General features: G+C 52.8%; 1 long non-coding RNA gene across 1 annotated transcript; it reads right to left on the minus strand.

Annotated features, from left to right (window-relative positions):
- Window positions 1–3,366: 3,366 nt before the first annotated feature.
- Window positions 3,367–5,742, minus strand: LOC141583574 (uncharacterized). The gene is made up of 2 exons (XR_012516230.1): window positions 5,101–5,742; window positions 3,367–4,232 (listed from the first exon to the last, which is right to left on the minus strand). It is a non-coding gene; the product is annotated as an uncharacterized LOC141583574 (long non-coding RNA).
- Window positions 5,743–6,000: the final 258 nt, after the last annotated feature.

Raw genomic sequence — 6,000 nt, forward strand, 5'->3', positions numbered from 1 at the left:
TAACATTAGTAAACCAGATATACTACTGGTAAACCAACTACTATACTGGTAAAACACTCATTTTACCGGTAAACTAGCCACTACACCAGTAAACCAGCCACAACACCAGTAAACTGACCATTATACTAGTAAACCACTTGTTACACAAGTACACCAACCAATATACTGGTAAACCAACCACTGCACTGGTAAACTACCCATTACACCAGCAAACCATGCACTACACCAGTAAAACAGCCACTACACTGATAAACCAACCACTACACTGTTAAACCAACCACCACACCAGTAAACCAGTCAGTATACTGCTAAACCAACCACTACACTGATAAATCACCCATTATACCAGTAAACCAGCTAGTATAGTGGTAAATCAACCTCTCCATCAGTAAACCAACTCATATACCAGTAAACCAGCCACTATACTGCTAAACCAACCACTACATCAGTAAACCAACCACATTGGTAAACTAACCACCATACCAGTGAACCAGCTACTACACAGGTAAACCAACCACTACACTAGTAAACCAGCCACTATGCTGCTAAACCAGCCACTATACCAGTAAACCAACCACTGTACTGCTAAATCAACCACTACACTGCTAAACCAGCCACCACACCAGTAAAGCAGCCACTGTAGCGCTAAACCAGCCACTACACCAGTGCGTTAGTCAGGTTCCTCAGAGGGCCAGAACTAGTGCGATCTATGCACATTTGGAAGCAAGGTTAATAAGGCTAACCGGCTCACAGCATCACAAGGTAAAGTCTCCCGACGGGCTGTCTGCGAGCTGAGGAGCAAGGAAGGAAACTGGGTGGGTCAGGGGACCAGCAGTGCGGCCTTCAGTCTGTGGCCGGAGGGCCGAGAGCCCCTGAAACCACCGGCGTAAGCGCCAGAGTCCAAAGGCGAAGAAGCTGGAGTCTGATGCTCCGGGCAGGGAGCCTCCAGCACTGGGGAAGACTCAGCGAGCAGCCGACTGCATTTCCTCAGCCCGCTCCTTCTAGCTGCACTGGCAGCCACTTGGATGGTGCTCGCCCACACTGAGGGGCCGTGGACTCAAATGTGGATCTCCTCTGGCAACACGCTCACAGACACCCAGAATCAATACTTTGCATCCTTCAATCCAGTCAGGTTAACAATATAAACCATCACAACCAGTAAACCAGCGACCAAATCAGTAAACCAACTACCACCCACATAAACCAGCCACTAAACTGTTAATCCAACCATTACACCAGTAAACCATCCATTACACCAGTAAACCACCCACTATGTTGGTAAACCAACTACCACGCTAACCACTACACTGGTAAACCACCCATTACGGCAGTAAACAACTGATACACCATTAAACCAGACACAACACCAGTAAACCAACCACTATACTGACAAACCGACCACTACACAAGTAGATAGACCACTTCACTGCTCAATGAGCAGTGTATATGAGTAAACCAGCTACTATACCAGTAAACCAACCACCACAGCAGTAAACCAGTCACTTCATCAGTAAACCATCCTCTACACCAGTGAACTAATTGTTTTATGAATAAAATAACTGTTCTACCACTAATAAACTGGCAACGATGCCAGTGACCACCGCGGGCACTGCCCGCCCACCAGGACACTGGTGCCTGGCTCGTCCGAAGCAGCAGACAGTGGTCCCTGCAGCCAGAGAGCCAGGCTCTGACAGCAGCGGCCAGGTCGTCGGGGACCGGCTGTGTTGGTCCTGGGAGCCTTTCCGGAGCTCTGCCTGGCCTGGCCCTGGGTCAGTTCCAGTCCCCAGTTGGGCAGAGAGAGGAAACCAGTTTTCCTCCGGGCAGTAGCAACAGAGAGCCACTGAGGGTTCTTGAGGAGGGAGGGGACTGAAGAAAAGTATCTGGTCAGCAGTTTCCGACAGGGATTGGCTAACCTGCAAGTCTCATCATTACAGCAGAATGAAAAGGGGTATTTTCCACATTTATTTCTCAAATTGCAGCTACAGTTTTGGATGCCTTGATTGCGTTGTGTCTCTTAGCGACCTAACGATCTCTCTTTCCCTCTACATTGTTGGATTTCAGACTGAAGACAGTGCAGTGGGTCCGGAATAAATGCTCGCATGGGTTCCAGTACTGGAGGCCGCAGTGACGGCTGTGACGCGGGGCAGGGGATAATCAGCGCGAGCCGTTCAGGCTCGAAGCAGCGCTTTCCTTTTGAGACTTTGGAAATTCATTTCCTTGTCAATTTCTTACTCACTGAGCTATCAACTGGAAATACAAGTATGGACTCAACATAAATGCAAATCGATAGAAACAAAATTGTGACTTTTAAATACAACATTTTCCATGAGGAATGAAGAGTTGAAGGCGGCCGAGTGAGGTGGCTCACACCCAGCACTTTGGGAGGCCGAGGTGGGTGGAACACTTGAGCTCTGGAGTTCAAAACCAGCCTGGTCAATATGGCAAAATCCATCTCTTCAAAATACAAAAATTAGCCATGCTTGGTGGTACACACCTGTAATCCCAGCTACTTGGGAGGGCGAGGCAGGAGACTCGCTTGAACCCAGGAGGCAGAGGTGAGCCAAGATCGCACCACGACACTCCAGCCTGGGTGACAGAGTGAGACTCTGTCTCAAAAAAAAACAAAAAGAGTTGGAGGAATGCCAACATGGAGGGAAAAGACGTACCTGGAAAGCCCTAATAAAGGAGCCGAGGCCACAGGACGTGAAAGGCAGATGGCGAGAAGACCCAAAGCTGGCGTCCAAGGACGATGGCTTCCCTCTCCCGCAGGCACGGCCAGGCCGTCGACGCGGGGCAGCGTGGAAGGCACTGTGACACCCCGGTCACAGTGGGGTCTGCATGGCGGCCTCTTGGAAGGGGCGAGGCAGGTGCCTATGAGAGAGCCGGGGGGACATGAGTCCCAGAGGGAGGGTGGGACAAAAAGGAATGGCCTGTAGTGTGTGACATCCTAAGGCAAGGGTGACCGGGGAGCAGTTCCAGAAGAGCTTTGCTACCCGGCCAGTGTAGCTGCTCTGGCATGAGACGAGGCTGAGCACAGAGGTGGGGCAGCTGCCGGGAGCGGGTCCCAGGCAGAAGCTGAGGACACGGGAGGGCACAGGACGGACTCTTCCTGCCCTGAGGGCTCTGAAGGAGAACCCTAAGCCAGAACTCCAGTACACACGGTGGGGGCTGAGGGTCTGCCAGAACCCCAACCCTGAGGGGATTCCTGCCCTCTGTGCACACCTAGAGCCTCCTCCCCGGGGTTCTGGGGCACAGCTCTGCCTGAGGCTTGAGGCAAGACGAGGTGTCTCTAAGCAGGAGGCCCTGGGGTCATCGCCTTGACCATACCCAGGATGCTTGACCAAGCAAAGGGACTGGTCACGGGGCTGTGATGGCCGGACAGAGTTTTTTTTAATTTTATAATGTCAGTAGCTTTAGGGGGACATGTGGTTTTTGGTTACACAGATGAGGGTGTGGTGGTGAAGTCTAGGATCTTAGCGTACCTGTCACCCAGTGGTGCACATTGTACCCAAGGTGTAACTTTAGGTCCCTCACCCCCCCCAGCCCCCCACTTCGGAGTCTGCGACGTCCATTATCCCACTCTGGATGCCTTTAGCTTTGTTCCCACTTGTAAGTGAGAACATAAGGTACCCGGTTTTCATTCCTGAGTCATTTCACTCAGCATAACGGCCTCCAGCGTCATCCAGCTTGCTGCGGAAGACATTGTTTTGTTCCTTTTTATGGCTGAGTAGTATTCCACAGTGTACTTCATCCACTCGTCAGTTGATGGGCATTTAGGTGGATTCCATATCTTTGCAATTGTCAGAGGATTTTTTAAGCCGCAGCCTGAAGTCTCAGGGGTTCCATGCTACGACAGTGGTGTCTCCCTGCGTGTTCTCTCTGTATTTTCTTCTGTGTTGTCTTAGCCAGCTTGAACTGCAATAACAAAACACCACAGATGGGTGGCTTCAACAGCAGACATGCCTTCTCTGAGTCTGGAGGTTGGAGGCCACGATCCAGATGCCAGGCAGTTCTGTGTCTGGTGAGGGCTCCGTTCCTGAAGACGGCAGTGCCTTCTTACCTTCTCACGGTGGAGAGAGTGCAGCCCTGGCGTTTCCTCCTCTTCCTCTAAGGACACAGGTCCTATTGGATCAAAGCTCCACCCTCAGGGCCCCCTCTGACCCAGTTTGCTTCCTTAGAACCCTTTCCCCAAATGCAGTCATCCTGGGGTTTGAGATGTCAGTGTGTGGATCCTAGGGAGACAGAATCCACATATTGGATTCATAATGGATGGACATTTTTTCTTAGACATCTTCTAAGAAAAGAAAACCCTCCCCTGCCTTCCCACTCCTAGGAGAGGAGCCAGAGGGATAAGGCCACGAAGCCCTAGCACGCATCCTGCAGAAGGGGTCCTGTGGGCTCTCCCTGGGGAGATAGAGAGCTGTCCACACTTGGCAGCCCCTGTCCACACCCTAAGGATGCTGCACCCACTCCTGAGCTGCCCACTGTCCTGTGCCCACCCACTGTGCCTGTTTCATGTGTCTCAACCTCCCCTTTCTGGCTCTCCTCCCAGAGTCCTCCCTTAAACTAGCCATCTGCAGCTCGTAGGGGTGATGAGGTAGGAGCCAGTCTCAAAAGAGACAGGGAGGGTCACATCTGGGTGGCAGAGACCCCCACTTGCAGAGACCAGGTGGCAGGTTCTGGGAGGTGCGGAACGCGCCACCAGGGGCTCAGGGTGTTACACTTACAAGATTCTGAGACCCTTATTCCTGCCCGGGGTTCACACACAGTGCTTCTCGGCAAGCCACACTCCTGAATTGCCACTTGTTTCTCAAATGAAAATTATTTTCAATGTATATTATGTCCATTAACAAACTCAATTGCAGGCAGACCATGACAGCAGAGGCTGAGGAGCATGTGGAGGCCACTGCTGAGGGAGGCCACCCGGCCTGGGGAAGAGCTCCCTGACAGTACGTCGGTTGAGCTGATCCTCCCCCAGGCGTGCTTTACAGCTGAATACATGTGTGTCGTGTGTGTCTGTTGGCACACAACATCACAGGCAGACACAAGCTCACAGACGAGGACGGGGGTGTCAGAGAACAGTAGAAAACAGAGACCGACCTGCAGCCGGGCATCATGCTCATCTGCAATAGGTCATCGGGATTGTCGTGTTCATCACTTTCAGGGGTCAATGTCAGAGACTTTCTCACATTCAGCCTCAGTGTAGACACATACTCATCTTCTGCCCTGACAAAGCCGCAAATCCTCCCAGCCCGTGACTTTGAGCTTTCCCTTAAGGGCTCAGAGCTGTCTTTACCTCCCCTCTGAATCTCCTGTGTGGACTGGAGTCCTGGAAGTGACGGAGGCTGGAAGGTCCAGTCTGGAGTCACTGCAGAGTATGCTGCTCATGCTTCATGATTGCATTTGCAGTGAGCAACAAGAGGAGAAAACAACAGCTCGGGCAATTCAGGCTTCCAGGACCTCACCCCTGGGAGAGGAGTCAGACCTCCGCCAAAGCTGCTCCACCCGGCCCCAGGGGGTTTTCCTGCTGGGAAAACAGAGCACTTTGCAAGCCGTTCCTTGGATACTCAGGGTCGGAGGACGGTGAAGACTGTACGTAACCAGATCTCCTTACACTGCCACAGTGACTCAACCACCCCTGCCTCCTGAGGAACCAGGCTGGGAGGCAAAACAAAACAAAGTAAAAGCATGTGGGAACACCCTGCCCAGGACCCACGAATGCCCACGCTGCCAAGGAGCCGCCCTGCCCAGGACCCCCACAAATGCCCACGCTGCCAAGGAGCCGCCCTGCCCAGGACCCACGAATGCCCACGCTGCCAAGGAGCCGCCCTGCCCAGGACCCACGAATGCCCACGCTGCCAAGGAGCCACTCTGCCCAGGACCCATGAATGCCCATGCTGCCAAGGAGCCTCTCTGCCCAGGACCCCCACGAATGCCCACGCTGCCAAGGAGCTGCCCTGCCCAGGACCCACGAATGCCCATACTGCCAAGGAGCTGCCC

The sequence above is a fragment of the Saimiri boliviensis genome, chromosome 1, assembly GCF_048565385.1.
Source record: "Saimiri boliviensis isolate mSaiBol1 chromosome 1, mSaiBol1.pri, whole genome shotgun sequence".
NCBI classification, from domain to species: Eukaryota; Metazoa; Chordata; class Mammalia; order Primates; family Cebidae; genus Saimiri; species Saimiri boliviensis.